The following is a 19,278-nucleotide window of genomic DNA, read 5'->3' as shown; positions in this document are numbered from 1 at the left end:
TGGAAGTCAGACGTGTCTGTTTGCCTCAATCAGATCCGCAGCTCTAGAGGAGCAAGCAGAGTACATTTTAAGCTTTCTCTATCACATCTGTTTTTAAAATGGAAGGTTTCCTAGAAGTTCTTATCTAATTTATGTGGTGAACATTATTGTTACTCTGTTTAATGATTCATCGCTGCTGGTAAGAGTCTGTCTAAACAGCATATCAGGAGCAGTTTTTAAGCTTTCATCTTTGTGATGATCCAAGCCAGGTTACCCACCTCTCCAAAACCTAAAGCCGTATGCATGGGTGTAATGTAGTATACCCCAGAGGGCACTGAATCAGGAGGTTTGAGGCCTGGGTCTTTGACCCCATTTTATTGTGAACTGGCAGTGTGACTTTGGGCCAGGCACTTGCACTCTTCAAGTGTAAGCGTTGCTCATCTGAAGAATGAGAGTCCGGTTTCTTCCAACAGTTCTGGAGGTATAAAAATGTCCGTAAAGGTCTCTGTTTTCGAAGTTAACCTGTGCATGAACTATGACCAAGTTGAAGGAGTTCTGCCCTTTTGCATAATTTTGTGTGTGTCATAATGCTTTTTAAAAAACCTTGGGAGGAAAAGTTGGGTGTCTTAGATAACGACAGCTGGGAGTCTCAAAGCCGTGCTGCCATAAAGGGACAAAACGTAAATAGTTTAGGCTTTGCTGGCTACTTATGGTCGAATGTTCTTCTTTGTTTTTGTTTTTGCTACTCTTTAAGAAGGTGAAAGCCATTCTTAGCTCAGGAGCATACCAAACAGGGCCTGTAGTTTGCCAACCCTTGCTAAAAAGAATGGTGGTGGCAGTGTGGGGTTCTCTACTTCCTCGGATGGCTTTGGGGTTAGACTTTTAGCCAGATATTCCTTTTTTTGTAGCAATAACAAAACATACTTTCAAGTCATTTAGGAACTAAAATTAAGGAGAAACTTCCCAAGTTCTGTTTTAGTTTATGTTTTTGGGGAGGGGAAGCCGAAATAAACGGACGTATATATATGTGTGTATATATATATATTTAATTATATATATACTTAATTATATATATATATATTTTAACTTTTTTTTTTTCAACGTTTTTTATTTATTTTTGGGACAGAGAGAGACAGAGCATGAACGGGGGAGGGGCAGAGAGAGAGGGAGACACAGAATCGGAAACAGGCTCCAGGCTCTGAGCCATCAGCCCAGAGCCTGACGCGGGGCTCGAACTCACGGACCGCGAGATCGTGACCTGGCTGAAGTCGGACGCTTAACCGACTGCGCCACCCAGGCGCCCCTATTTTAACTTTTTAAATGTTTTTATTTATTTTCGAGAGAGACAGAGTGTGAGCAGGGGAGGGACAGAGAGAGAGAGAGGCAGACACAGGATCTGAAGCAGGCTTGTGGGGTTCGAACCCAGAAACCGTGAGATCATGACCTGAGCTGAAGTCGGACGCTTAACCAACTGAGCCACCCAGGCGCCCCTAAACTGACTTATATTTTTAATAGTGCATGAAGACTTTAGGACTTTTAATGCATTATTTAGTAGTATTTAGGATAGACAAATCAGCATTACCCTTTGCTTGAAATATGTTTAATCCAAGTTATTTTTGTGTTTTTCTCAGGTTTATTAATATTCAAAAAGAAATTTCTATTGCCTTTTTGTATAAAGAGAGGGCGTAAATACCATAAATATTCAGGATTCAGTTACAAGTCGGAAGCTGCAGAAACTTGCTGAAGCAGAACTCTTACAGTAATACATACTCAGTAGTATTATGGATATCTTGAAGGCAGTTTACTTAAAAATCAGCCTAAAGTGTAAAATGTGAGCTAAAAGGGGAATTGGATTTAGTTCTTTTAAGAGAGTTTGGGATTGTCTGAAGACAGTCCTTTGTTGCTTTCTAAGTGGGATACGTTTGGGTCAGCTCCTGTATATTGAGTGAGTTACTTAACTGGACTAGGTGTTGCAGGCCATCACAAGAGGAGTAAGAAGCTCTCAAGGACCTTGTAAATTACAGGGATACCCATGTGTGACATGAAGCACCCGTGTGAATGCCATAGGAGAGGTGCAAAAGAGGTTATGGTCAGGAAAGCCTTCTTGACTTGAGATGGACATTAAATTAGTATGGAGGGAGAGCAGTGGGACGGATAAGACTTTCAGACAGAGAAAAAAACATGACCGAAGTTGGAAAGGGGAGGAGCCTTTTCAAGAACTAGCAGATTTAAGGTTTGCTGAAGCTGCAGTATATTTGGGGGATAATGGAACATAGAGTTAGAAAGAGACCATACTGAGAAAGACCCTAAAGAAGGCAGAAGATTTCATATTTCAGTAAGCAGTGGAGGCTCATTAATGGTTTTTGACCTTGGGTGGGGGGTGAGGAGGAGGCTTTGCAGTGGTCTGGAATGGATCCTGGGTGATGGGCATTCCAACCAGGGTAACAGCTGTGCAATAGGAAACAGATCTGGATGAACAGGTCTGTTACTGAAGGGCTGCTGGCTAGACACTATGTGAGGTGCTTTGTTGGATGATGTTTAATTGAGGCCAAATTATCAAGGCTGGGTGGAGAGCTTTGAACTAATTGTGAAGGTAACAGGGAGTTGTAGTGTAAGAGAAATGACTCATAAAAGCCATGCTTTACAAGGCCTTTAGATCAGTGCAGCAGGAGTTAGAGGGAAGAAGCTGGAGATGAATTTGGGAACACATTCTCTGTTGAGAATGGTGAGGAGCGAGGCCACGGTGCTCAAATGCAGGAGTGGGGGAGACACCGGGGAGGATGATTTTATCTCCCAGGGGCATTTGGCGCTGTTCGGAGACATTTTGGGTTGTCCTAACTTGTAAGGAAGGAGCAATTCTCCCGGCATCTAGCAGACAGAGGCCAGCGATGCCACTAAACATCCTACAGTGCATAGGCCAGCCCCCCAACAAAGATTTATCTAACCCCAAATGCCAGTCAGTGGTGCTGAGATGGAGACATCCTCACCTGGACTCTGGTGGTAACCGTGGAACAGCAAAGGAGGCTAGAACTTCATAGAAATTATGAAGGTAGATTTGATGGGCCTGGGTTACCTAGTGATATTTAGATGAGGGAAGGGTAGAGCAAGGATTATTCTTTGTTGGATTCTACTCACCGCCTAAAAAGGGGGCAGGAAGAGTCTGGTTTTAGGTAAAAGATACTGGCAATTTGACTTCTGGCATTTTGAGAAGGCAGTGGAAATCTTCAGGAGATATTTGGAAACTTATGGATGTTTGTCCCCACTGAGTGCTTGTTCTTACGGTGAAATTCAGATATTTGGGGTGTCTTCTCTGCTTTTCTCACCTAAGTATTTTGGGGGTCGGGGGGCAGGCAGCTTCTTACACTGTGGGCATGCATGTACACATCAGGGCTTTGATTGATGTAGTAGTTTTCAGCATTTGTTAATAAAAGTCATGAGAAGGCTGAGTCATCTGGGAGAATGAGTGTAGAAAACAAAGAACAGAGGGCTGAGAACTGAAGGGGGAAGGAGCTGGCATTTATTGAGTGCCTATTATGTTTCTTTTACTGGGCAAATCATTTTCATGTAAGAACTCATTTGATGCTTACAACAACCCTGTAAAGTGTATTATTTTTTATTTATTAACTAGGCACCTGATAGGCAGAGAAGTTAAATCATCTGTTCGTGAATAAAGCGTCTCTCCTTTACCGTTATTCCTTGTTACCTTTCAGCTCTTTCTTACTTTCACTGTTCATGTGATTGGTTTGCCCATAGTTCTCCTAAAGAGTGGAGATTTAAGATTGTTTGATTTTGAGTTATGTGTGGATTTCCTTCTCTGCATGGTCAATAGTTTCATGTATGATGATGTCTTGAGACACAGCCACTTAAGAGAAATAGGAAGATTCTTGTAGTTGGTATCCTATGCACACAGAGACACAATTTTATATTACTACAGCTGGCAGACATCTTAAAGTATGTTCATTACCCTGGTTTTGGAATGGTAGAGTCAGTGCTGTTCTGAGTTGAAAGGTTGGTTTTGGGGGGTGCCTGGGTGACTCGGTTGGTCGAGCATCCCACCCTTGGTTTTGGCTCAGGTCATGATCTCATGGTTTGTGAGATTGAGCCCCTCGTTGGGCTCTGTGGCTGAAAACTCAGGGCCAGCTTTGGAGTCTCTCACCCTCTCTCTCTGCCCCTCCCCTGCTCACAGGAGCTCTCACTCTCTCAAAATAAGTAAATAAACTTTTTTTTTTTTTTTTAAAGAAAGGTTCGTTTTTGTAGACTGTCAGTAGACAAAGCGAATGAGCTACAGCTTTATAGAATTATGCTCAACAACAGAGAGGAACAGGACTGGGTGGAGAAAAATTTGGTTCATAGGATATAATCATGAGGAGTTTTGCTCTTTGCTGAGCAAAAAAAATTCATTGACTTAAAGATCACCTTATCTAGAAATAATTTATTTTATTTTTTAAAGACGAGGGAAAGTATGCTACCACACTAATTGGTATGTTTTCTTAGCTTTTACTTGGAGCCCCTACTTTGGGAAATGTTTTAAAACTACATACAAATTTTCAGTGCGTAATAGTTTGAGAAAAGGTTCTAGTACTAATGGTTCTTTTATTGAAGGTTCTAACCAGTGTATCCCTATTAATGAAGCTGAAGAAATGTCTTAGATCGTTTGTGTTGAGCAACATCTTGGTAGAATATTTGAGTAACACATTAATTTAATGGGTGAAAATGACAACAGTGACACATAAACCATTTTGCTTTTCTCTTGAAATTTGTTCAATTATAAGATTTATTCATTAGTGATAGTATTAAAGTAAGGAAAGAGAGCCTCATTTGTTCACTGAAAGTTATAAACTTAATACAATAAATGTCAGGTTTGTTGTTCTGGAGCAGTGATTTCTTTTTTATTTGTAATTTCTGGATCATTGAAACAGTTACAACAAACTACAAAAACAATCTTGCCTTAATCAGATACTTTCCTATATACAGCTGAAAAGCATACTGTTTGTGACAGAAGTGACACTTAATGGTTTTCTGTAGTATCCTATTTGCTTTTTAAATTTGTTTTTCCTATATCATTGCTAGTTTTAGCCTTTTCTTTTTGCTTTTAAATGAATAGCTCAGAGTTAGTGTCTTAGTATTTTGGGAATTCATGCTAAGCATTTTGATGGAGCTGTAGAAGAGCATACAGGCCAGTATAAGGAGCTCTAAACATGGGAGGCAAGTTCCAGTCCTGTCTGTAGCCAGCCTTGTGACCTTGAACAGATCACTTAATGTCTGGATTTTCTTTCTCACAGCCTGAAGAGATTGGATTGGGTTTTTCTTTTCTTTTTTTTAAATGTTTGTTTATTTATTTTGAGAGAGCATGAGCTGGTGGCACTCACGAGGCTGAAGAAGAGAGAATCTTAAGCAGTCTCCACCCTCAGCGTGGAGCCTGTCCCTGTCCCGGAGGCTCTGCCTCCCAACTGTGAGATCATGACCTGAGCCGGAAATCAAGAGTCCCAACGCTTAATTGACTCAGCACCCCTGGATTGGGTTTTTCAAAGAAACGTGTTAGAGTGTTGAAATGGCCACTGTGTCCAGCCACACCCTTAAGAACATAGTGCACAGTCCTGAAATTAGTTGTCCACTGTTTGAACAGTAGAATTGATTTCTTTTACAAGTTTTGGAGATTTGATGAGGAGAATCTCAGCCTGGAATGCTGAAGGGACTTTGTATACATGAGGGAACTGCTGAAAGGTTTGTAAGGTCCCTAGATATTTGGCCAGTGAGAACTTGAAATGGGTGATAAAACTTGGCATTTATCACCTTTTGCCTCATATAGGTTTCATTGTCTGTAGCCTTTCCTGTGATATAGATGCATCTTCATTCATCTTTTCCCTCCTTTACCTCTATAAAAGAATCTACGGGGGCACTTGGGTGACTCAGTCGGTTGGGCATCTGACTTCAGCTCAGGTCATGATCTCACAGCTCAGGAGTTTGAGCCCCCCGTCGGGCTCTGCTGACAGCTCAGAGTCTGGAGCCTGCTTGGGATTCTGTGTGTGTGTCTCTCTCTCTCTCTCTCTCTCTGCCCCTCCCCCACTGGCACTCTGTTTCTCTCTCTGTCAAAAATAAACATTAAAAAAAAATAATCTCGTCTGATCGGTTGCATATATAGGCGTGACATAAAAATCAGGATGTAATAAGTTCAGCTCAGAAATCTTTTTTTAAATTCATACCATACACTAAGTTTCATTGAAATTTGGTAAATAGGACTTCGGCCTTTAAAAAAAAATACTGTGTCTTTTCTTCGTTTTGTTTCAAGAATTGACTTTATGTTGAATTTGAATCTACCTTCTTAAATGATGAAGCCAGAATTTATAAGATCATGTATCTCCTACCTCTTTTGGGTTGTGGATTCCTTTGAAATTCTGGTGCACCTACACGACATCTGTCTAAAAAATAAAATCACACAAAATTTTGCATATAATTTGAGGTTGCTAGCCTTCCTCCAATTTAGTCAGGCTCATCCCATGGACATCTGTGTTAAGAAAGTTTTGAGGACGGGCAGACAGGCCTGTGAAATGCCAAACATAATGTTTGTCTTAAGTCAGTTTCGTATGTTTTCATGAATACTTCTTAATGGCTACTATTTATATTCAGGGTATATATATAATAACAGTGGTAAAAAATGAGGAATTTTTCTTGCCTTCATGGATTATGCTAATGTTAAAAAGGAAAAGAACCATGTATAGTTAATACAGAATCATTGCCGACTTGGGGACCTACTTAGTTATAAGGGAAGGTTCCTCTGAGGAGAAATGGATGGAGATAAGGGAGCGAGAATGAGATGTTTCACGTGGAGGGAAAGCATGTGAAGGGCCTGAAGTTTGAAGAGCTTAATGTGTTTGAGGAAGTGAGATGCTGGAGCCCTTGGGCAGGGGGAGAACATGGCGGGGACCACACACTGCAGGGCCTTGTACCCAGCGGTAAGGGGTTTGGATTTTAAATATGCAAAGTTTCTGTTAAGGGAGTAGCATCATCTATATTGTTGGGTTTGTTTTTTTTTTAATTTTTTTTTTTTGTTAACGTTTATTTATCTTTGAGAGAAGAGACAGAGTGGGAGTGGGAGAGGGGCCAAGAGAGAGGGAGACACAGAATCGGAAGCAGGCTCCAGGCTCCGAGCTGTCAGCACAGAGCCCGACGGGGGGCTCAAACTCACAAGTGGTGAGATCATGACCTGTGCTGAAGTTGGACACCCAACTGACTGAGCCACCCAGGCGCCCCTAGCTGTATTGTTTTTTCAAGTTTCTCCCGCTGTGTAGAGCGAAGAGCAAACAGAAACAGATTGGCCAGTGGATATGCAGTAGCTCAAATGGGAGATGACCATGGCTTAACAGTAGTGCGGTGGCAGTGGATGGAGAGGAGTGGACATAGTGGAGATACTTTGAGGTGGTAAAAATAGGAGGACATGATAATGGATTGGATATGGAACATAAGGGAGAAGGCAGAACTCAGGGATGTTGCGGGAAGTCACTATTCTTACGGTTGGGAGAGGAATGGGTTTTGGGGGGCGGGTGGTTTGGTGTGTGGTGGAAAGGTAGTCGTGAATTCAGGAGGGTTTTTTTGTTTTTTTGTTGTTGTTGTCCTAGGCTCTTAGAATGCTGCAAGATTGTCAGGGGTGCCTCTACCAGAGGGGATTGAACATATTTGGCTTGCAGATGTCCATTTGAAGATTATCAATGACACTTAAAAGCCAAGAACGTAGATGAAATCAGGGAGGAAGAGAAGGAAGAGATGACAGGGAGGAAAGAAAAAAGACTGACTAGAAATGCAAAGAACCCTGAGGAATGCAGTACATTTCTAAGTTGGGTAAACTGGAAGGCTGCTAAGGAAGCTAAGAAGGACAGTCAGAGAGAGGTTGTAGGGAAATTGGGAATGTATATTGGACCGTGCCATGGATGCCAAGCAATGCAAGTATTTGAGGGAAAGAATAGTTAACTGTGTTGAGTTTGGTTGGCTGAGAAGTTGGGAAGATGTGGGCAGAAATATGGCCATTGGATTTGGCAGTCTAGAGGTCATCGGTAACTTTGATGAGCCAGTTTCATGGACTGGTAGAGATGGAAACCAGATTTGAGTGACTTGAGGGATATCTGATGGCCCAGGAATTAGAGACAGAGTGTATAGATAGTGTTTGAAAGCTGTTTGCAGATGAAAGGAAACAGACGTGGGGTAGAAGCTAGAGGTGTATGAGGATATACAGGAAGCCTGCCTTCCTTCCTCCCTTCCTTCCTTCCTTCCTTCCTTCCTTCCTTCCTTCCTTCCTTCCTTAGTATAAAACATACTGCAGCATGATTTTAGTTGTTAGGATAAAAAGGGAAGAAAGGAAGATGAAGGAAGCATTGAAAAAGCAAGATTGTTCAGGAGCCCAACTGCACAGAGAATGGACTTAAAAGAAAAGGGATCCCTTCCTCAATTTTGAAAGGGGGGAAGAAGGAAGAACATGGATATAGAGACAAGTAGGTACATAGATTCAGTGCAGGAGAATTCTGATGTTCCAGCCTAATAGTTTCTACGTGTTTTACATACTGAGGCAAAAATAACAGTTTAATAGTGGGAACAATCTGAAAAAGAAACAAACAATCTACTTACAGTAGCATCAGAAAGAATACATACTTAGGAATAAATTTAACAAAAGATGAGGTGCCTGGCTAGTTCAGTTGGTAAAGCATGCAACTCTTGATCTTGGGGTTGTATGCTCGAGCCCCACATTGGATGTAGAGATTACTTAAAAATAAAATCTTGGGGCATCTGGGTGGCTTAGTGAGTTAAGCATCTAACTTGATTTTGGCTCAGGTCATGATCCCAGGATTGTGGGATTGAGCCCCATGTTGGGCTCTGTGCCGAGTTGAGCATGGAGCCTGCTTGGGATTCTCTCTCTCCCTCTGCCCCTCTCCCTTGTTTGCACGTGTTCTCTCTCAAAATAAATAAATAAATAAACAAATAAATAATAAAAATAAGTAAAAATAAAATCTCAATCTCTCTCTCTCTTTCTCTCTCTTTTTTGTTAAAGAATCACTGGGCGCCTGGTTGGTTCATTCAGTTAACCAGCTGACTCTTGGTTTCAGCTCAGGTCATGATCTCACAGTCTGTGAGTTGTAGCCCTGCCTCGAGCTCTGTGCTAACAGTGTGGAGCCTGCTTGGGATTCTCTCCCTCTCACTATCCCTCCCTACTGTGCTCGTGCATGTTCTCTCTCTGTCTCTCAAAATAAGTAAATGATATTAAGAAAAAAAAAAACACCCAAGATTTTTATACTACAAAATATTACTAAGAGTTATTAAAGATTTAGGGGCACCTGGGTGGCTCAGCCAGTTGAGTGTCCAACTCTTTGCCCCAGGTCATGATCCCTGGATCTGCTTAAGATTCTTTCTTTCCCTCTGCCCCTCTCCCCGACTCGTGCACTCTTCCCCCCCCCAAAAAAAGATTAAAGATTTAAATAAATGTTTTAAAGTTGTATTTATTTTGAGAGAGAGCACACACACATGCACGAACAGGATAGGGGTAGAGAGAGAGAATCCTAAGCAGGCTCCATGTTCAGCATGGAGCCAATCACAGGGCTCGATCTCACAACTGTGAGATCATGACCTGAGTCAAAATCAAGAGTTAGAGAGGCTTACCTTGACTGAACCACCCAGGTGGCTGAAGATTTAAATAAATGGAGAGACAGTCTGTTCATAGATTGGAAGATTGGATGTTGTTAAGAGGACAGTGGTTCCCAAACTGACCTGTAGATTCAACCAGATCTCTATCAGAATCCTAGTAGGCATTTTTGTAGAAATTGTCAAGCAGATCCTAAAATTTATAGGGAAATGTAAAGGACCTAGAATAGCCAAAACAAAGGAAATAGATTTGCCCTACCTAATTTTAAAACTTACTTTAATCTACATTAGTCAAGACAGTGATTGGCATAAGACTAAGCATGATAATTAATTGAACAGAAATGAGAGTCCGGAAATGAACACTTAGCATTTATGATCACCTGATTATTAAAAAAGTATCAGGACAGTTTGATGAGGGAAGGATAGTCTTTTCAACCAATGGTGCTTCGATACCCATATGTTTACAAAATGGACTTGGATGTATGGTTGTATATACTTCACACCATACACAGAAATTATCTCAAAATAATCATAGACTTAATTGTAAAATCTCCAAACTATAAAAATTCTAGGAGACACTGGAGAAAATCTTTTTGATCTTGTGTCAGGAATAGTTCTTAGATGACACCAAAAGCATGAATTGTAAAAGAAAATACAAATTGGACTTCATTAAAATGTTTAAAAACTTCATCACTCCAGAGGATATTTAAGAAAGTAAAAAGACAAGACGCAGACTGGCAGAAAATAGTTACGTATTACAAACATAGTATAGGTCTTTAATCTAGAACATATAAAGAAATTTTACAAGTCAGTTATAAAGAAAAAAACCCAATTAAAAATGAGCAAAAGATTTTAATAGATATTTCACCAAAGGAGAAAATATAAATGGCCAAGAAGCATATGAAAGGATGTTCAATGTTGTTAGTCATTAAGGAAATGCTGATTAAACCACAATGATATGTTGTCACACACCCACTCGAAGGGCTGTAATTAAAAAGACTGACATTACATGGTATTGTGGAGAAACTGGAACCCTTCTACACTGTTCTTCGAAATGTAAGTGGTACAGCCATTTTGGAAAACAGTTTGGCTCTTCCTTAAAAAGTTAAACAAGCTTATCAAATGAATCAGTAATTCCACTAACAAGACCTACCCCAAAGAAATGAAAATGTGTGCACATAAAGAATTGCAAATGTCTCTTAAGAGCATTATTCACAACAGTCAGAAATTGGAAAACAATCCAGCTGTCCATCAGATGATGAATGGATAAACAAAATATGGTGTATTCATATGATGGAGTACGATTCTGATAGGAAAAAATTGCTGGTAAATACTACAACAAAGGTGAATGTCAAAAACATTGTAAGTGATAGAAGCCAGATACAAAAGAGTACATATTATGTGTTTGCATTTATATGAAATGTCTAGAAAAGACATATCTATACAGAAAGAACAGTGGTTACCTGAGGCCAGGGTAGGAGTGGAGACACTAGAGGAAAACATTTGGGGCGATAGTGAAGTTCTAACTTCGGATTGTGGTGACGATGTACAACTCTGTACATTTTCTTAAAATTCAATGAATCGTATGCTCACCATGGTCTAACTTTATGGTATATAAATTATACCTCAAACTGTAAATTTTTTTGAAGATGGTTTTGCAGGGTAGGGTAATATGTATGAAATAGTCATCTTGGAGAATGTGAAAGGTGAGTGCTGTAGAGAATAAAGGACCCTCTACTGTGTGTATAATATAGTTCTAATTACAAAACCTCAATATCGCTTATATAATGTGGCGTTTGTTAAGGACCTTCTGTTTTGGACGTGATATGAAAAGTGATACATTGATAATTTTTATGTGTAGAAGAGATTGCCATATGAAGATTCATTACAGCCAGGTATATTTACATGAAGCACCAGGATGATGATTCGGGCTTACATTTACTCACTGCTTCTGCGTGCTGGCTCTGCACGCTTTATCTGGTATTCGATTTTTTATATGTACTTTATTTAATAGATTTAGCAGTGGCTGAAAAGTTGTGATTTAGAGCGAATTGAGACCAGTTTCTATCTGTTGACTTTAGGTTGTATGCTGAAAATATACACACTTAACTAAGATATCTTAGTTTTTTGGAAAATTGCAGAAACATAATGCCTCAAAGATAGCGTGAGTTTGAAATAATCATGCCTGGTAAGTAGTGATTTGATGGAATAGTAGTTTTATTTTTTTTTAATTTTATTTATTTATTTACTTATTCATTTATTTATGTATTTGGAATAGCAGTTTTAATCTGTAGGAAGGACTGCTTCCAGTTGTCTTCTATTGGAATAATCACTGTCACGATCATTAATCTTTTTGTAGCTAAAAGCGTCTATTGTTACTCCGAAGCACTGATTTGGCATCTTTGTGTTTCTAAATTATTGTATCCAGTGTGAGTTTGCATAAGTACATAGATCTGGAACCAAATCCTCACAGTTATACAGTATTAATATGCTCCTTTGTATAAAAAATAGCTGCTAATGGTACTGATCTAAGAGAGATCTTTGCTTCCTGTCCATGGATTATGTCAAATGTTGTATGTGGAAATAGAAATATCTATATCCTTGACAAATCATTGTCTGTAAACTAAGGATTATTGATTTCTATCTCATTTATGACTAGAAGGATCAGAGGTATGTTTAAACTAGAGTGTTTATTTATATTATATTTTTTAATAGTTAACTTAGAAGAGTTCATATTTTTTCTAGAGCACTTAATTATATTCCATAGGAAAGTTTTTCATTATAACACCCTTGTAATATTGTGTCAACAAGTATTGAGTCCTGTATAGTCAGAATAGCCTAGACTTTGGAATGTGACAGTTCTACATTTGAATATTCACTTGATGCTTATTAGCTCTCTTGCCCTGAACAAGTAACTGAACTTCTCTTAAAGACTCCCATTTCCTCGTTTGTAGACTGGGGATAATACCAGATAATGCCAGAAGTTTTCATAATACCAAACTGAAATGAAGCGTAAACATCTAGCAGAGTGCCTGGTTCTAAGAGGGTGATCACATAAGTTTCATTCAGTCAAACTCTGCTTATATGAGAAAACTCCCAAGTTACAGGATCTTGTCTTTAATAGTAAAAATCCCTCCGTATTTCTTCCAACCTAGATTTATACCTTTTGTTATTTTTTTTTTTTTTTTTTTTTTTTATTTTTTTTTCAACGTTTATTTATTTTTCTTGGGACAGAGAGAGACAGAGCATGAACGGGGGAGGGGCAGAGAGAGAGGGAGACACAGAATCGGAAACAGGCTCCAGGCTCCGAGCCATCAGCCCAGAGCCCGACGCGGGGCTCGAACTCACAGACCGCGAGATCGTGACCTGGCTGAAGTCGGACGCTTAACCGACTGCGCCACCCAGGCGCCCCTACCTTTTGTTATTTTTGTTGCACGAAATTAATAATACTGCCCCCAATCCTTTGATCCTATCAGTAATGCCACTCGTTTCACCATTTTACTGTGTAATTAGAGGATTTGTTCTTCTGAAGTGAAGTATACCACCAAAAGACTATAATAAAGGATGATTTTAAGGTTTTGATCTTATGTAGCTTGCAGAATGATTATAACCATTAACAGAAATAAAGAAGTGAGGAGGATTGCGTAGTTTTGTGGGGAGACATTGTGCTGAAGTTTGGATGTGCTGGGTGAGATGCCATGTTAGTCCGTGTTAGCAAGATTCGTGGGCATTTCAAAGCTGGAGAGTCGCAGCTTGGTGGCTTTAAAGCTTGTGCGGACCTGATGGTGATTTCTGACTGAGGCCGTTCACTAAACATGAGGATTGCAAACTTCATTATATCTGAAACGTTCTTTTGCAATAAATGGTAAATTGCACTTTTGTCATAGCGATTTTGTCACAGATTTTGTCATAGGTGTTCTCGCTTAAGTTCTCAGAGTTTTTGTGACATTTTTTTTTGAGACTGTTAGGAAAGCAAGGTGGATGTGGAAGTATTATATTTGCCTGAAATTAGTCTAGCCTCCATAAAGTCGAACCTTGGATGTTAAACCCAGAAGCATTTGCATATTTAATGTAAGAGATTTTTAGTTCGTAAGCAGTCCCCAAAGACATCCACATGTAGTGTGATTGCATTTTGGCTGAGGAATGCTATCAGTATCTCACTGCAGCTTCCTGATTCTTACTTAACACAAGATCTCATTTAATCCTTATAGTAAGCTTGCCAGGTATTGGTATTCAAATGTATGCTTTTAGGATACTCTAGAATTAGTGAGTTCTTGAAGATTTGTGGACAAATTCCTTGAAAGTCAGTTACCCTGTAGCATTGCTATACCATTTTGCGGCGGGGGGGGGGGGGGGGGGAGGGGATAGGTCTGTTGAATTGTGTCCATATATTCAAAATACTTATTTCCTATTTAATACCCTATAATTACATTATCATTAACTCAACAATCACTATATAACACCTATCATCACCAACATATGCACCCAGAGCACGGAGTACGTAGAGATGAAGGAAAGATAGTTGGTTCCTGCCCTTTCTGTTAAGCTCCAATGGTCTAGCACAGTAACTGTGCCTATCAGGTTCATGACCATATCCCAGACACATTTTTGGTAGTTACATGTTTGCTGAATGTTGAATGAGTGAGCATGAATTTATCTTTTTTTTTCCCAAAAGTATGTATGCTTATCACTAACTTTAATAGATACTATAATAATAATAACAATAATAACAGTAATAACAAATGTTGTTGTGTAGTACCTAATGTGTGCCAGCTACTGTTATCTGTATTTATTTATTTAAACATTTTGTTTTTTGTTTGTTCAAGAGAGAGCGCACATGGGCACGCATGCACGTGTACCAGGGGGGGAGGGGCAGAGAGAAGGAGAGACAGAATCCCAAGAAGGTGGGGCCCAAACTCACAAGCTACGAAATGATGATCTGAATTGAGATCAGGAGTCGGATGTTTAACTGACTGTACCACCCAGGTGCCCCTACTGTCCCTCTTTTTAAAATGAAGACTCAGAGGGGATAAGTAACTTCTCCAAGATCACACAGCTAGTAAATGGTAGAGTTGGGATTTAAGTCGTCCCTTTTTTAACCACTACGTTCTACTTCCTAAGTATTATATGAGTAATACTTATCCTACTTCTATGCTTCTGTCTTTGCCCTCTAGCATATCTAAAATACTCTAAATTCCCAAAGAAGAACTCTAAAATTACTTGACATTTCCAGACCTTGTTGAGACGCCCATACCTGCGTGCAGGTTGCCCGTAGTGCTGGGAGTCCTGTTAGAATCTAACAGCTAGAAGACCTCTTTACCTGTATCATTCAGGCACATGGCTTCCAACATTGTGTAAATAAAACTTAAAAATACTTTCTTCTGCTACGTTTGTTTAGATGACACTGATTATTTTCAGCTAAGTATATTAATTTTATTAAAGGGATAAAGTTAAAAACTATTTTTATGTAAAACTTTTATTTAAAGACTAAGAACATTCTAATAGATTGTTAAGCTGAGCACTTCTGTTTGCTAAAGCAAAGTTAGTCAAGATCTCCTCTAGGAAATCTGGGTAACATTCATTCATACAGCTTTTTTGAGGGCCTGCTTAGCTCCAGAGGATTGAAACTTGGAAGAAAGTTCATGGAAACATGGTTTGGATCTGCTTAGCATAGAGGTGGCAGCTTATGCCATAGGTATGAAGAAGATCAGACAGGATGACTTTGTTGAGTGAAAGAAAGAGGAAGCCTGAGGTAGCTGCTTGGGACGTTGGAGGAAAATGAGCAGAGAGGCAAGGAAAGAAAGCATGTCCTGGAAAGAGTAGTCTGTCACATGCTACAAAACTCAATATTGGGTTTCAGGGAGGTGTTAAGAGTGGAAGTCAGATTTCTTTTTTTTTTTTTTTTTTTTTTATGATCTTTTAACTTTATTGTACTCTATAGACCTCGTGGCTGTTAATCACCCTGAGGGACTTTGGTAGTAGGATCTTTTTTTTTTTTTTTTTTTTTTTTTATATATATGAAATTTATTGACAAATTGGTTTCCATACATCACCCAGTGCTCATCCCAAAAGGTGCCCTCCTCAATACCCATCACCCACCCTCCCCTCCCTCCCACCCCCCATCAACCCTCAGTTTGTTCTCAGTTTTTAAGAGTCTCTTATGCTTTGGCTCTCTCCCACTCTAACCTCTTTTTTTTTTTTTTTTTTTTTTCCTTCCCCTCCCCCATGGGTTCCTGTTTAGTTTCTCAGGATCCACATAAGAGTGAAACCATGTGGTATCTGTCTTTCTCTGTATGGCTTATTTCACTTAGCATTACACTCTCCAGTTCCATCCACGTTGCTACAAAAGGCCATATTTCATTTTTTCTCATTGCCACATAGTACTCCATTGTGTATATATACCACAATTTCTTTATCCATTCATCAGTTGATGGACATTTAGGCTCTTTCCATAATTTGGCTATTGTTGAGAGTGCTGCTATAAACATTGGGGTACAAGTGCCCCTATGCATCAGTACTCCTGTATCCCTTGGGTAAATTCCTAGCAGTGCTATTGCTGGGTCATAGGGTAGGTCTATTTTTAATTTTCTGAGGAACCTCCACACTGCTTTCCAGAGCGGCTGCACCAATTTGCATTCCCACCAACAGTGCAAGAGGGTTCCCGTTTCTCCACATCCTCTCCAGCATCTATAGTCTCCTGATTTGTTCATTTTGGCCACTCTGACTGGCGTGAGGTGATACCTGAGTGTGGTTTTGATTTGTATTTCCCTGATAAGGAGCGACGCTGAACATCTTTTCATGTGCCTGTTGGCCATCTGGATGTCTTCTTTAGAGAAGTGTCTATTCATGTTTTCTGCCCATTTCTTCACTGGGTTATTTGTTTTTCGGGTGTGGAGTTTGGTGAGCTCTTTATAGATTTTAGATACTAGCCCTTTGTCCGATATGTCATTTGCAAATATCTTTTCCCATTCCGTTGGTTGCCTTTTCGTTTTGTTGGTTGTTTCCTTTGCTGTGCAGAAGCTTTTTATCTTCATAAGGTCCCAGTAATTCACTTTTGCTTTTAATTCCCTTGCCTTTAGGGATGTGTCGAGTAAGAGATTGCTACGGCTGAGGTCAGAGAGGTCTTTTCCTGCTTTCTCCTCTAAGGTTTTGATGGTTTCCTGTCTCACATTTAGGTCCTTTATCCATTTTGAGTTTATTTTTGTAAATGGTGTGAGAAAGTGGTCTAGTTTCAACCTTCTGCATGTTGCTGTCCAGTTCTCCCAGCACCATTTGTTAAAGAGGCTGTCTTTTTTCCATTGGATGTTCTTTCCTGCTTTGTCAAAGATGAGTTGGCCGTACGTTTGTGGGTCTAGTTCTGGGGTTTCTATTCTATTCCATTGGTCTGTGTGTCTGTTTTTGTGCCAGGAAGTCAGATTTCTTGCTGACAAGTTAGTATATTGCTTTCAAAAAACATTTTTTTAAATTTGTTTTAAAGTTTGCTTTTTTTTTTTTTTTTTTTTTTTTTTTTGAGAGAGGGAGAGAGAGCACTTGAGTGTGAGTTGGGGAGGGGCAGAGAGAGAATCCCAAGCTCTGTACTGTCAGTGTGGAGCCCGATGTGGGCTTGAATCAACAAACTTGAGATCATGACCTGAATTTGAAACTAAGAGTGGGATGCTTAATCAAGACTGAGCCACACAGGCGCCCCTCAAAAATATTTTTTAATTTAGACTTTTGGTTAACTCCTACTAGATTTTTTTTTTTTAACATTCTCCCCATTGTTATTGAGGTTTTACTTTCTCTTCCATGGTATTCAAAACAAATCCTTCTCATGATGAGTTCATTTCTGTATTGAGATATTTCCCAACTACGTTTTTAAAGTCCTTTGGTTTCCTTTATAATTTTTGTCGCAGACATAATATTTATTTAAATAATCTCTGAATCATCAAGAACATCTTTGTAATGTTGTATTGTTTTCCATGGAATTAGAAATGTATTTGAAATAATAATTTAAAAACTTTATAATATACCACTTGTGTTTTGTTTTGCTTGAATTTGACATCCTGCTTCTTACTTTTTCCTGATGGTCGCCACAAGATGACCCCCGTCTGTAATTTTCCTACACTGTTCTGTATGTTTGCACTTCTGTAACACTTGTGCTTTTAGTCTCCTGTTCTTATGTAGATCTTTTCCTTGATAGGTAGACACCCAAAACCTACTGGACTGGTTAATTGGCACTTCCCGTCTTCATCCCTCCTCAGTAGGTTGATGGGTCCTAGTGTAACCTGTTCATTTTATCATGCTCCTTTAAAAATTCCAAAAGACAATGTATGAGCCCCTTTGAACAATATGAAACCTCTAAGACAAGATTGTATAGATCTTTCAGTTGGACTGTGAGTACACTAGTTAATATTTTTGAAGTTGTTAAGTGACTCGTCAGATACAGTGATCATGCATACTAGTAACTTTTCTTTAAGGTGCTGTCTCTCAAGGCTGTTCTGTTAATTTTTTAAAAAGGTAATTAGAGTTCACTTTAGTAGTGAACTCACGAGTTTCTCTGCCCTTCAGAGGTACAATTTCTAATTCTTGAACTTGACAGTAAGCAGGAAGTGGTAGGCAATCTAAATAAGGAAACAGGTCAGTAGTTACTAATTTAATTTAGTTGACACTTAGGGAGGGAAAGCGTAGCACTCTCATAAAATGCCCAGCAACGACAGAGAGAGCTATCAAATCTGAGGAGTCCTGTCTACCAGTCTTAAAAATACCTACCAGCTCACCCCTGCATCTTGCAGTCTTGTTTCTACTTATTCTCCTACCGTGGACTTTGTGTTCCCACCCAGCAAATCTGTTTTCTGTTTCTCACAGTTACTTGTTCTTTATCGGTTTCTTTTCATCATGCTCCTTTCTTCATCTGCAGCACCTCCCCCAGCATGCATCCTCCCCCTTTTTCAGAACACGACAGCTTTTGTAGGCTTTGGAAATCTAATTTGAACAACCTCACCCTCATTCTGAGACTTTTCATTTGTCTCCCCCCTCCATACTTGTGTGTGTGTCTTGCACTAGATTGCTTTTTGTAAGCAAACTGAATGAAATTCAGGTTTCTTTCTCTTCATGACCTCATGATGTCTAGAGCAGCAAAAGCACGTAGTAGATGTTTAGAAAACATAGCCAGCTATTAGGGCAAGTCAGTTGCTTAGCCCTGCCTCTTGCTGTGCATTCATAGATGTGATTGGGATGATGAATTAAGGCGATTCTGGATCGCTCACTCAGCGAAGTAACAAGTGGGGGTGGTGAAGCTTGTAGCCTTGGATGTTCCTCTGCCAGCGCTATGGATACTCTCTCTCCCACCGCAGCCAACATTCTGGGCATGAGAAGAGAAGAGGAGGCAGCAAGAACAGGAACAAATAGCACAGAATTCTTGGAGCTCTGACTTCGGTGGTTTGCTGACTGACGTTGCCAGTTCCCCCTTCTTCCCTTTCAGAACCCTCGCCCCCCTCCCCCATTTCTTTTTTTATAGCAGAGTGACTGTAAGTTTACAGACGGACATAACTAAGAGTTTGTTGGCAACTAAAATAAATTATGGTAGAATCTGGGTATCTTGGCATCACAGCATATATTGTCTTTCATAAAATGTAATAAAGCACCACTTCTGTCGAGTTCCAGCGTACCTGGCTGAAAGGAGAAGACCACAGACCC

At 39.7% G+C, this 19,278-nt stretch overlaps 1 protein-coding gene across 6 annotated transcripts in view; it reads left to right on the top strand.

The window, feature by feature from the left end:
• REPS1 (RALBP1 associated Eps domain containing 1) overlaps positions 1-19,278 on the top strand; it is a 90,689-nt gene that overhangs the window by 992 nt on the left and 70,419 nt on the right. The gene's annotated exons all lie outside the window — the stretch shown is intronic.

Source organism: Lynx canadensis, chromosome B2 (genome assembly GCF_007474595.2).
Source record: "Lynx canadensis isolate LIC74 chromosome B2, mLynCan4.pri.v2, whole genome shotgun sequence".
NCBI classification, from domain to species: Eukaryota; Metazoa; Chordata; class Mammalia; order Carnivora; family Felidae; genus Lynx; species Lynx canadensis.
This window is presented reverse-complemented; position numbering and strand designations above follow the sequence as displayed.